This window comes from Trichosurus vulpecula, chromosome 3, assembly GCF_011100635.1.
Source record: "Trichosurus vulpecula isolate mTriVul1 chromosome 3, mTriVul1.pri, whole genome shotgun sequence".
Classification (NCBI taxonomy): Eukaryota; Metazoa; Chordata; class Mammalia; order Diprotodontia; family Phalangeridae; genus Trichosurus; species Trichosurus vulpecula.
Window position 1 is genome coordinate 41,998,639 of NC_050575.1, and position 14,845 is coordinate 42,013,483.

The following is a 14,845-nucleotide window of genomic DNA, read 5'->3' on the forward strand; positions in this document are numbered from 1 at the left end:
TTTTTTATGCCTTTTGGGGACGAGGAAGCTGCAACAAGGGAGTCAGGGGCCAATCAAATCCCTGGCTTTTTTGCCTTTTAAGGAAAACTAATTCCTTTTTTAAACATTTAATTAGAAAACAAATTCCTAGTGCAAAGAAATAGGAACCCTAGCCTAGTCCTATCATGTCAGTGTTAATTCATAAGAATTTTACCTTGTCTGGGTTCTCTTTTGTCTTCTTTTTCTTCTGGATTTAACTATAATTACTCTTCATTTTGGAGCAGCTAGGAGTTAGGAAGACTCATCTTCCTGATTTCAAATCTGGTCTCAGACACTTACCAACTGGGTGACCCTGGAGTGCCCAGGTGAAGTGACTTCATTTCACTCTGTTTGCCTCTGTTTCCTCATCTGTAAAATGAGTTGGAGAAGAAAATGGCAAACCTTTCTAATATCTTTGCCAAGCAAACCCCAAATGGGGCCATGAAGAAGTGGACACAATTGAAAATGACAGAACAATGACAACAAACTCTTTATCTGGTACATCATTTCTCTGTGCATGTGCCTGTGCTTGTGTGTGTGTGTGTGTGTATGTTCCTGTTGCCTTGGTTGGACTTTATTTTATGTTATTTGGAGGATAAAGCAGTCTTGGATAAAGTGACTAATCTGCCATCTTGGAAGTTCTATCATTTTTTTTCTTTAAATTATTTTTATTTATTTTGTAAAATATTTCCCAATTACATGTAAAATTTTTTCATAACTCATTTTAAAAATTTTGAGCTCCACCAGCAATGCAACAATGTTCCAATTTCCCCACATCCTTTCCAGCATTTATCATTTTCCTGTTTTGTTATTTTAGCCAATCTGACAGGAGAGATGTGGTATCTAAGAGTTGTTTTGATTTGCATTTCTCTAATCAGTAGTGATCCAAGAGCATTTTTTCATATGCCTGTAGATAGCTTTAATTTCTTCCTCTGAAAACTGCCTGTTCATATCCTTTGACCATTTCTCAATTGGGGAATGGCTTGTATTCCTATATATTTGGCTCAGCTCCCTGTATATTTTAGAGATGAGGCCTTTATCAGAGATACTAGTTGCAAAGATTTTCTCCCAATTTTCTGCTTCCCTCCTAATTCTTGTTGCATTGGCTTTTTTTGTACAAAAACATTTCAATTTGACATAATCAAAATTATCCATTTTGCATTTTGTAATGCTCTCTATCTCTTGTTGGGTCATGAATTCTTTACTTTTCCACAAATCTGATAAGTAAACTATTCCTTGCTTTCCCAAGTTGTGAGCTGATCCAGCCATTTTGGAGAGCAGTTTGGAACTATGCCCAAAGGGCTATAGAAATGTTCATACCCTTTGACCCAGCAATACCACTTCTAGGGTTGTATCCCAAAGAAATCACACAAGCGGGAAAAGGACCCATATGTACAAGGATATTTATAGCAGCTCTTTTTGTGGTAGCCAAGAATTGGAAATCAAAGGGATGCCCATCAATTGGGGAATGGCTGAACAAGCTGTGGTATATGAAGGTGATGGAATACTATTGTGCCATAAGAAATGGGGATGATGCAGACTTCGTAACAACCTGGAAAAACCTACACAACATAATGCTGAGTGAGCGGAGCAGAGCCAGGAGAACGTTGTGCACAGCCACAGATATATGGATTCCGTGAGGACCAACCCTGACATACTGCGCTCTTCTCAGCAACCTAAGGGGCAAGGACAACTCCAGGGGCCTCACGATGGAGAATGCTATCTTCATCCAGAGAAAGAACTGTGAAGTTTGAATACAGATCGAGGGGCACTACATGATCGCCTTTTTTTTGCTTCTCTTTTGTTTTTTTGGGTTGATTTTTTTTTTTGGTTCTGTTTCTTCTTTCTCATGATTCATTCCATTGGTCAAAATTCTTCTCCACGACTTGACTAGTGCATAAATTAATTCAATGCGAAGTTATACATGACAGTTATATGAGATTCCATGCCGTCTTGGGGAGGGAGGGGGGAGGGAGGGGAGAAAATTTGGAACTCAAAACTATGTAGAACCGTGTGTGGTAGACTAAAAATAAATAAAGAAATTAAAAAAAAATAAACAAAAATTTTGAGCTCCAAATTATCTCCCTCCTTCCTCTCTTTGAGAAGATTTGATATCGACTATACATGTGAAGTCATGAAAGACATTTCCATATTAGCCATTGTTGCAAAAAAAAGCAGAAACAAAAGAAACATAAAGTTTTCAAAAAGTATGCTTCACTCTGCATTGAGTTCATTAGTTCTCTCTCTGGCAGTGGATAGCATCTTTCCACATCCTATCATATTAAAAATGTTTTTCTTCACCTTTAATTTTGTGATTGTTTAGACAGTGAAATAGGCACTGTGCTCTTAATTTTAATCTTTTGCTAGATGAACAAGACATGTGGGCATATACAGGTCTGACCAAGTCACTCCCCTGCTTGTCAATCTCCAGTGGCTACGTATTGCCTCTAAAACACATTTATATTTAAAATGTTTTGGTATTTAAACCTCTGCACAATCTGGCTACAACTTATCTTTCAGACTTATTTCATGACTCCCTTTCATGTACTCTACATTCCAGTCAAACTGGTCTATTTGTAGTGTCTGCAATTTCAAGCTTGGTTTGACCTGCCTCACTTCTCCACTCAGAAGTTTTTGATTCCTTCAAGGCTTACTTAGCTCCCAAAGGAACCTTTCCCGGTTGTTAGCTCCCTTCCCTCCTCAAATGATCTTTCACTTACTTACCTGCCTATGTGTATTGCCCAGTAGAATGAAAGTTCCTTTAGAGTTAGATTGCTTTTTGTGGTTCTTTTGGGAGGGTAGACTCAACCCTGTGCAAGTGCCTTCTAGACAGGAGATGTTTTTAAAAGGCTTATTGAATTGGACTGAATTGCTGTTAATACTGGTGTATCTTAACGATTTTTGTGTAACTCTCTCCAAAACAAAAAAGCAGCATGATTTTTTAAAATTAATTTTTAAGTTTTATAAGGTTGATTCCTATTCGACATAATTTATCTTTGCATCCTTGATTCTCATATTCACCTCTATTGATCTCCTCTGTGAAGAACTCATTTTGAGTGGTTTCCACTTCCATTCTTTACCGGTCCGCTAGGACCCAGACTTTATGGTCAAAGGCAGAGGGAAAAGAAAGGAAGAAGAGCTAGGAAGGTAGAAAAGTTGGAGCTACATTTGTTAATGTTGAATGATCATGTTCAGGTTAAAGAAAAATGATGATGGTAGGGAACCATTGGTTTTTAGGGGTGCTGGAGACCCCAAAATACCAACATGCCAAGTCCTGCTGAATGAATTCAACCAAGCCTTCTCAGCCAAGGAAAAAGACAAAGTCTATTAAGGATTCGCCATAATGCGTTTTAAGAAATCTCACCTTTTGTGACACTCTACTGAGCTAGATTGAATTTGAGTGCCTTCATGGAGGCAAGAGGGATTGAGGGGTGGTCAAATAGTCTGGGGTGACCAGAGGAGAGGTTTAGGGAGGGTCTTGAGGAGGGGTCTAAGGAGGATCTTGATGGGACTGGGGTGACTAGAGGTCAAGACTCCAGGAATGGGATTTTCATAGGATTAAGGGTGGGAAGCAGCCAGACAAGAGGGCTAGGCTAGGTAGAGATTTGGGCCTAGATAATGAGAGGCTTATGGCCTCAGGGGAAGGCCAGATCTAATGGGAAGATTCAAGGAGAGTTCAAGAGGGCTTCCAAAGACTGTACCCTCATCAGGTTCAAGGGGGTTCCCAGAGACTGTACCCTGATCACTACCCCCTCAAACGAATAGGACCCAAAGTCCTTTGGGGTGCAAGGGGGTTCCCACAGTCTAAACCACATCATTCATACTCAGGGTAAGGCATGGATGGGGTAATTCTAGATATCCACCTAATTGGTTTTAGACTGTGGGAACCCTCCACCCTTCTCAAGACCTCAAGAAGGGGAAGGACAGGGGAGTCTGCAGTTTGGCAGTGCTCCCACTTTCTCTACCTCTCTCGCCTAACCCGGGGCATAATCGAGGCTGAAGGTTTGTCTCCTCCAGGCTCCAAGCCAACAACTTCCAGACAACTGCTCCAACTATGAACCCCTTATACGGGACCCATCGAGACAGAGACAGCTTGACACCCCTCATCAGCAGGAAGCAGTTTCAGAAGCTGAGACCTTCATCCCTGACTCTAAAAGAATTTGGGTCCCATTCATTTGAGGGGGAATGATGGGGTTTAGACTGTGGGAACCCCCTTGAATCCCACTCTGAATCTTCCCACTTGATCTGGCTTTTCAGGCCCAAATAGTCTTCCATTGTCTGGTTACCTCTGGATTGCCTTCTGGCTGTTTCCCACCCTTGATCATATCAAACTATCTATACCCAAATCTGTTACCCTAGCCCTCTGTGGTATGTCATCTCCAGGTAGCCTTCAGCTATTTCCCACTCTGGAGTCTGACCTCACCCCAGTCATCCCAGTCCATCCTTAATCCCTCCTCCCATCACCCCAGACTACTCAACCACCCTAGATCCCTCCCACAATCTTTCTGTATATAAGCTCCATCTTGCCTCCATGAAGGTGCTCAGATTCAATCTAGCGTAACTCCGGTTAACCTGACCCGTTGGCATACTGGTGTCACAAATGCTCGGGGCTCCCTAATATGACGAATCTTTCATAAACTTTGCCTTTTCTTTGGCTGAGAAGGCTTCAGTCGAATTCATTTGGCAGGACTCAGCATGTCGGTATTTAAGGATCTGGAACACCCCTCAACCCCAATTAAGGCTTCCTTACAGTTACAGGGGAGAGAGACAGAGAGAAAGAGACAGAGAGAGACAGAGAGAGAGAGTGAGAGTTCCAGCATTCAAGGAGCTGGCATTCTAACAGATAAAAAGCTTGTAAATAAGAATCTATCCTAGAGAAATTCTTCTCTTCCAGTGTCTCTGCTCCTCAAAAAGACTTCATCCCTAAATAAAACCAATCTTTGAATTTCCTCAAGCTAACCTGAGCTATTTGATGAATAGTAGAGGGGGGATGAGTCATTTCTGTTCTCCAGATAGTAATGGCAGATGCGTTCATTTTTCAGACACTGTAAAACACACTTTAAAATACTTAGAGTCTATCTAGTAAAAGCTCTGCCTTGTGAAGATGGTTGTTGCGGTATCATAACAATGGAAGAGGAAGAACAGCTGGGAAAAGAAGGCACAGACTCCTCTTTTGCTACCTCCTCTGAGTTATCACCCCTAATTTCATGGAAGTAGAGAAACAACTGGTTAAGCATCCCCGTCCACACAAATCTCCCAAATCCAACTCATATTTAAGGAGTCAGAGAGCAGACCCAGGGGAGGCTATATCTCGGAGAAGGGGAGCCATACCAAGAATTTTTCTGTTAAAGTGAGGGATATTTCTTGTATTGCAAATTTTGCATATTTCTGAAGAATTTTAAACTTGTGGTTCTACTCCAGATTTATGATCCATCGTTTACCGAAGCTTAGCCGCCTGTCTCAATCTCCATCCTTCTGTTTTCCAAGTTTTCCTCCCCTGAAGGAATTTGGTATCGTCCCTGGGGCGGGGCTGCTCGGGCGTCCACGTGCCGCTCCCCGCAGGAGTTCCGATGTAGCTCGGCGGCCACCTAGTGACGAGTGGAGGGAGAGGACGTGGAGGAGGAGGGACTAGGGCGGGACGGAAGCAGGGCGAGTGCTACCAAGGCTAAAGGCAGAGGAGGCTGAGACGGGGAGGAGGTGGAGGAAAGCCCCGGGGAGAGAGAAGCGAAAGGAGTTTCTGATGCCTCCCATCTTCGAATTTATTTAAGGTACGGGAGGTGGAAGGCTGCACCCCACGATGGGGGTGGGGAAAGGTCCGGTGGTGTTTCAATCCGAGCCCTAATAGGCCCCACACAGTCTGTTTTGGCTTCGCTGGCAGACGCGGCAGAGCAGGGCTTTCAGGGTTGGGGAGGGGGGAGGGGGTGCTTCAAAGTGGAAAAAGCTGGCGGGCCTCAGGGGAAGGAATATCTCGGCTCTTTTTCTCCTCCGCCCTGGGCAGTCACCCATGTTTCTGCTCCCCCCACCGCTTGGTTTTTAGGGTCGTTTTGCCTGTTTACAAATTCGCCTCTCCCAGCGAATCCCTCGGACTGGAGGATGCATTAGCCTTGTGGCTTGTAGTCCTAGCTGTGGGGTGAGGCTGCTGGAGGCAGGCGGTGCTGGTGATTTGCTCCCTTAAAGAAATGAGGCTATGCCTCCCGGTTGCTGCCTCCTTTCAACTCTCCGTTCCCGCCCCCGCTTTTCCTTCCCTCCTCCTTCCCTTGCTCCCGCACTTCGCGGCTTCTCTGGGCTCACCGTGCACTGCTTGGTGCTCGACCCCCATCCTAGGACTGGCGGATGGGGGAGAAGGCTGGGGTGGGAGGAACCCGAGGCTGTCACTTGCCCTCGTATTCCCAGCAGGGAGGGAGGCAGCTCCCTAAAGTTATTGCAGCGGACCTGAGCAGCCAGCCTTTGCTCTTGGTGAAAGCTCCTCCGCCTAAGTTTTGGGACCCGGAGGTGGGTGCTGGGACGCAGCAAAGCTGTGGGGCGGCCTCGGGGGTCCCTCGCACCCCAAGGAGCCGATGCTCCCCAGGTTTGAGAGACCCAGGAGCGGCCGAGTCAGCAGGACGGCACGTGTGGAGGCCGAGGACCCTGTACTTCTCACCGACGGGTGCTTTCAGAAGTCGAGATGTCAGGACTAAGAGCAGTTTATCTTTATTTGGTCAGTAGTCGTCTAGCGAGATGAAATAGCGCATTTAAGTGATGTGTTTTGCCCAGAAGGTAAGAGTTGAGTCCCTAATGGAATAAGTTAATAGGGGGATTATTTTTTGGAAGCTGTGAATTAGTGAAAAACTGCCCCTCCAAGCGTATTTTGGGCCGAAGTGAAGAGCAACAGTTTTTCGAGTCACTCATTTGTGGTATGGTCTCCGTAGACTCCAGTGTCTGAACTTCCTCACCTTTCTTTGTTTTTGCCGGCCCCCCCCCCCCCCACCGTGTTTGGATTTATTAACGTATCACAAAATCCTTTGTTTTCTTCTGGAGTCCAGTTGAGCCAGCGAATTTGTTGTTTTAGAGTACTAAGGGAAACTATAATAAACCATCGAAAATTTGTCCTGGCATTTAAATTTAAGGTTCTGTCCTCCGGTGGTTCTGAATCTGATCTTGGAATGCACGGTAAATGTCAAGCCTTCTTGGGATTTCCTCTGTGTTACATATAATCCTAATTGCCTTTCTAGGGGAACCCTAGGTATTTTATTTATTAGCTTTGAAAGAATCTATATAAATTTATTTATACACAAAATACTCTTTTGCTACAGGGTTCAGTTTTAGGGATTATGTTGGAGAAAGCTGCCAGTGGCTTCATTTTCCAAGAATGTTAGTCATTTCCTTTCAGTGATTTCAGCGAGTTGATATTTCACTGCCTCAAAACTTTCTGTGGGGAAACTTTTTTCCCCCCTAGTTATCTTGAGATATATGTATGTTATATGTTTGTTTTAAAATAAGAGCGTACATTTACATGTGGCAGTAAGCAGTGTGAGTTTTTCAAAATAGGACTCTTGAGAATTTTGAAGGAAATAATTTAAATAGCCATCAAGTCTTATAAACATCTCATTCATAAAATGAGGGAAAGGAACAGAAAAAAGAACAGATGTGACTGTGGCCCTCATGTATAAAATTTGCTAGAAATTTAAGCCTTTGTGGTTTGAAGAATGAAGTATAGGGCAGAATATTATAAATATATGTGATACATATGACATCTGGATGACTTCAGTATATTTACAAACATTAAATTCATATTTCACATATAACATATCTTCAGAAAATTTCTTAGACTTATGCTGGCTATCTTCTCCAAAGAGAGTAAGCTTTTATATAACTCCCACTATGTGCTCTAACCCTGTGAAGTAGCAGTTCTATCCACTGAGCCCCCAGCTGCCTGTGGCAGAGCAGAGTGCTTGTAATATGAACTGGACTTTTTTGTTTTTTGATGGGGGTGGGGAAGGGGGTGATTAAGATCTTACACTGATTGACCACTGGAATGTTCCAAAAAAGTTTGTGTGCAGGAAATAATTTGTTTCTCCTCTACTCTCCCCCTTTTTTCTTTCTTTTGGTGCACTGTATTTCTTGAATTTGCACGTTTACGATACTGCAGGGTTGATCAGGACAGAGAACTTTTTGGAAAATGAGTAAAATAGTACAAATGAAAACATGAATTTGTCAAAGTTTAATATTGGTATAATTCAGATCTTCACTGTGGGTTGGATATTCTGGCTGTGTAGGTATTTTGTCTAAGAATTCTTTAAAATTGTTATTGAACTAATGGATTTTCTTGTAAAATATTTAAGTCAATTATGCTCTTTAGTTTTTCTAGTTTGTGGCACTTGGTTTCCAGTTTTACTTTGCAGTGGTCTTATAGTTTTTGGCTCTCAGAATTTATTGACAATAAACTTTAAGGATAATTCTGAAAAGGAAAGATTTCAGATTAATCAGTCTTTTTGACGATGTCAGATTTTAGTGTGAAGGAATATTATCTATTTGGGGGCAAAGTAATTTTGAACTTGGAAGTTGCACATTTTGATGTCTAAAGGGATTTTTGTATAAAATCTGCAAGCAATTATTTTACTGCATGAAATTTGATACCAAGGAGAGATTAATACATACCAGGTGGTAAAATGTATATGAACCTGAGGTTTGAATGATCTCAATGAGATTTTTCTTTGTTTGTGAATGATGCCTGGACCCCAGCTGGAACATATAGAAAGCATAGTTATTTTGAGATTTCTCTAAAACTTCAAATTGGGAGCTAAGTTTCATGTTATATTTCTGTCAGGTATCTTTATGATTTTGTTTAAGCTCTTTAGAAATATGTATTTTTTTTTTCTGCTGAGATGGGTTTTTTAAAAACAGCTAGTTGGAATAAGCCTCATTAGGTGCTAATATTATATATAATTATTTCTACTGAGGCAGAAAAAGTGAACTGGTAGTTTTTAGAGTAAACACAACCTGCCATATAGTTATGTTTGATCCAATCTTTGGATTTTACTTTTTAAAAGTCAGATTTGAAAATGGGCTTAGTAATTATAAAATTATAGTAGAGTTTTGCTATAGCAGCATATAAATGGGCTAAATCATATGTTCCCATTAAAAAAAAATATAACATGAATTTTAGATCACTTCCTCCCCAGATATATGGGCAAAATGCAATTTGTGCATATATCTTCCAATGAAAAAATGAGAAGTTAAAGTATAGGAACTTTTTATGTTTTAGCTATTTAAAAAAATTTTAATTTGTGGAATAAAACATGTGCATATATCTTTCAATGAAAAAATGAGAAGTTAAAGTATATGAACTTTTAATGTTTTAACTATTTAAAAATATTTTAATTTATGGAATAAAACAAGCATTTCCATGACATAATACAATAAAAATATTATTGTACGTAAAACTGCAAATTTACTATGCATAACTTGCTATTCTTTCTTTTGCTGCCCCCCCCTTAATAATACTTTATTTTTTCCAACTATATGTAAAGATGGTTTTCAGCATTTACTACTATAAGATTTTGAGTTCCAAATTTTCCTCCCTTCCTTCTCCAAGGACAGCAAGCAATCTGATATAGACTATACATGTACAATCATGTTAAATATTTCCATATTAGTCATGTTGTGAAAGAAGAGTCAGAACAAAAGGGAAAAACCACGAGGAAGTAAAAACAACAACAAAAAAATACTCTGCTTCAATCTGTATTCAGATTCAGATTCAGTCTCTGGATGTGGATAGCATTTTCCATCATGAGTCTTTTGGATCATTGTATTGCTGAGGAGAGAGCTAAGTCTGTAAAACTTGGCTATCACACAATGGTGCTGTTACTGTGTGTAGTGTTCTCTTAGTTTTGCTCACTTCACTCAGCATCAGTTCATGTAAGTCTTTCCTGGTTTTTCTGAAATCAGCTTACTCATCACTTCTTAGAGCACAATAGTATTCCATTACATTCATATACCACAACTTGTTCAGCCATTGCCCAATTGATGGGCATCCCCTCAATTTCCAATTCTTTGCCACCATTAACAGAGCTGCTATAAATATTTTTGTACATGTGGGTCCTTTCCCCTTTTTTATGATCTCTTTGGGATATGGACTTAGTAGTGGTACTGTTAGATCAAAGGGTATGCAGTTTTATAGCCCTTTGAGCATAGTTCTAAATTGCTCTACAGAATGGTTGGATCAGTTTATAACTTCACCAACAATGCATTAGTGTTCCATTTTTCCCACATCTGCTCCAACATTTATCATTTTCCTTTTTTGTCATATTAGCCAATCTGATAGGTATGAGAGGGTACCTCAGAGTTGCTTTAATTTGTATTTCTCTAATCAGTAGTAATTTAGAGCATTTTTTCATATGATTATAGCTTTAATTTCTTCATCTGAAAATTGCCTATTCATATCTTTTGACTATCAATTGGGGCAATGACTTGTATTCTTATAAATTGGACTTAGTTCTCTATGTATTTTAGAAATGAAACTGTAAAAATTGTTTTCCAGCTTTCTTATTTCCTTCAATTCTTGGTTGCACTGGCTTTTTAATTTGATGTAATCAATATTATCCATTTTGCATTTCATAATGCTTTCTGTCTCATTTGGTTAGAAATTCTTCCCTTCTGCATAGATCTGACAAGTAAACTATTCCGTGCTCTTCTAATTTGCTTATGGTAACATCCGTTATATCTCATTCATGTGTCCATTTTGACCTTATATTTGTATATGATGTAAGATGTTGATCTATGCCTAGTTTCTGCCATATTAATTTTTTCTCAGCAGTTTTTGTCAAATAGTGAGTTGTTATCCCAGAAGCTGGAGTCTTTGTGTTTATCAAACAGTAGATTACTATAATCATTGACTATTGTATCTTGTGCACCTAACGTGATTGATCCACCACTCGCTCTATTTTATATCCTGCAACTTGGATTAGTTATTAATTATTTCAAGTAGTTTTTTAGTTAATTCTCTAGGATTCTCTTAAGGTTATATAATCATATCTGCAAAGAGTGATAGCTCTGTTTCTTTTTTGCCTATTCTAATTCCTTCACTTTCCTTTTCTTCTTTTATAGCTAAAGATAACATTTCTAGTACAATATTGAATAACGTGGTGATAAGGGGCATCCTTGTTTCATCCCTGATCTTACTGGAAATGCCTCTAGCTTATCCCCATTACATATAATGCTTGCTGATAGTTTTAGATAGATGCTACTTATCATTTTAAGGAAAACTCCATTTATTCCTATGCTGTCTATTGTTTTTAATAGGAATGTGTGCTGTATTTTGTCAAGCTTTTTCTGCATCTATTGAGATAATCCTATGGTTTTTGTTAATTTTGTTATTAATATGGCCATTATGCTGGTAGTTTTCATAATATTGAACCAGTCCTGCATTCCTGCTATAATCTCTTTTGCTAATATTTTATTTAATTTTTTTACTTCTATATTCATTAGGAAAATGATTCTATAATTTTCTATAATTGTTAATATATTCTATGATTTATAATTTTTTCCTCTGTTTTAGCTCTTTCCAGTTTAGGTATTGGCACCATATTTGTATCATAAAAGTAATTTGGTAGTTTCCTTAGTAGTTTATAGGGTATTGGAATTAATTGTTCTCTAAATGTTTGGTAGAATTCACTCGTAAATCCACCTGGCCCTGGAGATTCTTTGATGGCTTGTTCAGTTTCTTTTTCTGAAATGGGGTAATTTAAGTATTTTTTCCTGTTCTCTTAATCTGGGCAATGTATATTTTTGTAAATATTCATCCATTTCACTAAAATTGTCAGATTTATTGGCATACATTTGGCCAAAATAGGACATAATTATTGTTTTAATTCCGTCTTCATTGGTGGTGAATTCACCCTTTTCATTTTTGATAACTGGTAGTTTGGCTTTCTTCTTTCTTTAGTTTAATTAAATTAACCAAAGGTTTATCTATTTTATTGGTTTATTTAATAGAATCAGCTTGTAGTTTTACTTATTAGTTCAACAGTTTTCTTAATTTCAGTCTCTTCTTTGCTTTTCAGAATTTTTAATTTCGTATTTAATTAGGGATTTTTAATTTGTTCCTTTTCTAGCCTTTTTAGTTGGATGCTCAATTCATTGATCTCCTCTTTCACTACTTTATTCATATGTAAACATTTAGAGATATAAAATTTCCCCTAAGAGCTGCTTTGGCTGCATCCCATAAATTTTGTTATGTTGTCTCATTGTCATTCTCTTGGATGAAATTATTTATTGTTTTTTATCATTTGTTGTTTGACCCACTCATTCTTTAGGATTAGATTATTTAGTTTCCAATTAATTTTTAATCTGTCTCTTCATGGCCCTTTATTACATGTCACTTTTGTTGCATCATGATCTGGAAAGGATGCATTTAATAGTTCTGTCTTTCTGCATTGTATTGTGAGGTTTTTAATACTCTGATACAGGGCTGTCCAACCTTAGGTTTGTATTGTAACAATAGACAAGCTTGGCTTTGTTTACTAAACTGTTTATGTAAATTTCTATGTTTGTAGGCGGCCCACATAAATTGAACTGGGGACCTCATTTTGGACAGCCTTGCACTAATACATGGTCATTTTTTGTGTAAGTCCCATGTACTGCTAAGAAAAAGGTATATTCTTTTCTGTCCCCATTCAGTTTTCTCTTTAATGTAGAATGATACCTTTTATGTCGTTTCCTTCCTTATCTCTTTTAATTAGATCTATTTTTGCTTTTGCTTTGTCTGAGATCAGGATTGCTACCCCTGTCTTTTTTTTTACTTCAGCTGGAGCATAATATATTCCACTCCAGCCCTTTACCTTCACTCTGTGTGTATCTCTCTGCTTTAAATATGTTTCTTGTAAACAACATATGGTAGCATTATGGTTTTTCCCACTTTGCTATCCACTCCTGATTTGTATGGGAGAGTTTATCACATTCACATTCACAGTTATGATTTCTAACTCTCTTTCTCTTCATCCTATTTTCCCATTTATGCTTTTTTCTCAACTTTCTCCCTTTCACTCTTCACTAGTGTTTTGCTTTTCAACACCAACCACCTCCCTTAATCTGCCCTCCCTTCTATCAGCCCCTCTCCCTTTTTTCCCCTTACCCTTTCTACTTCCTCTAGGGTAAGAAAGATTTTTATACCCAAGTGGATGTGTATGTTATTCCCTCTTTGAGTCAAATCTGATGATGGTAAGGTTCAAACCATGCTCACCTCCCTCCCTACTTTCCCTCTGCTATTATAGGTCTTTATGCCATTTCTTGTGATATAATGTCCCCTTTTCCGTCTCCTCCTTTCCTCTTTTCCCAGTACAATCCTTTTTTTCCGCCCCTTATTTTTTTTATCATCATATCAAAGTCAACTTATACCCACACGCTCTATATATACCTCTTCTAAATGTAATTATGGGAGAGCTTAGGCCAGTAGCTGCCTTTTCTCTTCCATCTTGGCTCTGCCCATTTGTTTCTTATAAAAAGTGATTTTTTTTTTGTATTTTGGTTTCTAATCCATTCTCTTATCCTCTTCTGTTTTATGGGTGAGTTCATCCCATCCACTGTTATGAATTGCTAAATGCTTATTTCTCTCCATCCTATTCTCTTATACTTATTCTTCTCTTTTTTTATCCCTCTATCCTTCTCAGGAGTCTGTTTTGCTTCTGACTACTGCCTTCCTTAATTTACCCTATCTCTAATACCCCCAACCCCTTTCCTTCCTACTTCCCTGTTGGATAAATTGAATATCTCTACTCAACTGTATGTATATGTGTATTCTTCCCTGCCTTGAACCAGTTGAGATGAGAATAAGGTTTAAAGGTAGCACACTCCCCCAATCCTCCCTTCCATTGTATAACTCCTTGCTTTCCCCATTTTCGTGAGGTAATTTTTCCCGTTAATCCTCTCCCATGCCCCCTGCCCCGTTGTAGTCCTCTTTTTCACCTTCCATTTAGTCTTTTGAGATCATCCCATCATAATATAATCACACCCTTGACCTCTCAGTAGACTCCCTTTAACAGCCATAGCAATAAAATTCTCAGGCTTTATGTGTATCATCTTCCCATATAGGGATTTAACCCGTTTAACCTTGTTTAGTCTCTTAGGATATCTCACTCATGTATGTCTTTTTGTACTTCTCTTGAGGCTTGTGCTTGAATGTCAGATTTTCTCTTCACCTTTAGTCTTTTCATCAGGAGTACTTGAAAGTCATTTAATTCAATGAATATCCATTTTTCCTTCTGAAGGATTATACTGTTTTGCTGGGTAAGGTATTCTTGGCTATAATCCTAACTCCTTTGCTTTCTGGAATGTTGTATTCCAAGCCTTCAACTCCTTGTAGTGGTTAACTGCTAAATCTTGTGTCATCCTGATTGTGGCTCCATGTATTTGAATTATTTCTTTCTGGCTGCTTGTAGTATTTTTTCTTAATGTAGGAATTCTGGATTTTGACTATACTATTTCTTCAAGTTTTCGTTTTGTAATTTCTTTTTAGGGGGTGACTAGTGGAATCTTTGAATTTTTACTGCATCCTCTTGTCCTGAGATGTCTGCGGTTTTCCTTTATGATTTCTTGAAATATGAAGTCTGGGCTCTTTTTTTTTTTCCATGACTTTTAGGTATTCCAATGATTCTTAAATACATTTTCTTCGAAATAGAAAGCAATTCTTTGGTAGGGCACCAAAATGTTAATTTGTTCAGTGTTTCCATTTTTGTTATATTGGCACATCCCAAGCATGAACAATTAATATTTCTCTTATTTTTAGGTCTGTCCTTATTTTTGTGAGTAGTGTTCGCAGAGTTCCTATTTATGTTTTTGTAGATAGGCTTCC

At 38.8% G+C, this 14,845-nt stretch overlaps 1 protein-coding gene across 1 annotated transcript in view; it reads left to right on the plus strand.

The window, feature by feature from the left end:
• The first annotated feature begins 5,665 nt into the window (after positions 1–5,665).
• FRMD6 (FERM domain containing 6) overlaps positions 5,666–14,845 on the plus strand; it is a 101,094-nt gene continuing 91,914 nt past the window's right edge. Inside the window, exon 1 of the mRNA XM_036752407.1 lies at positions 5,666–5,786. The gene's annotated coding sequence lies outside the window, so the exon portion shown is untranslated. The remainder of the gene's footprint in view (positions 5,787–14,845) is intronic.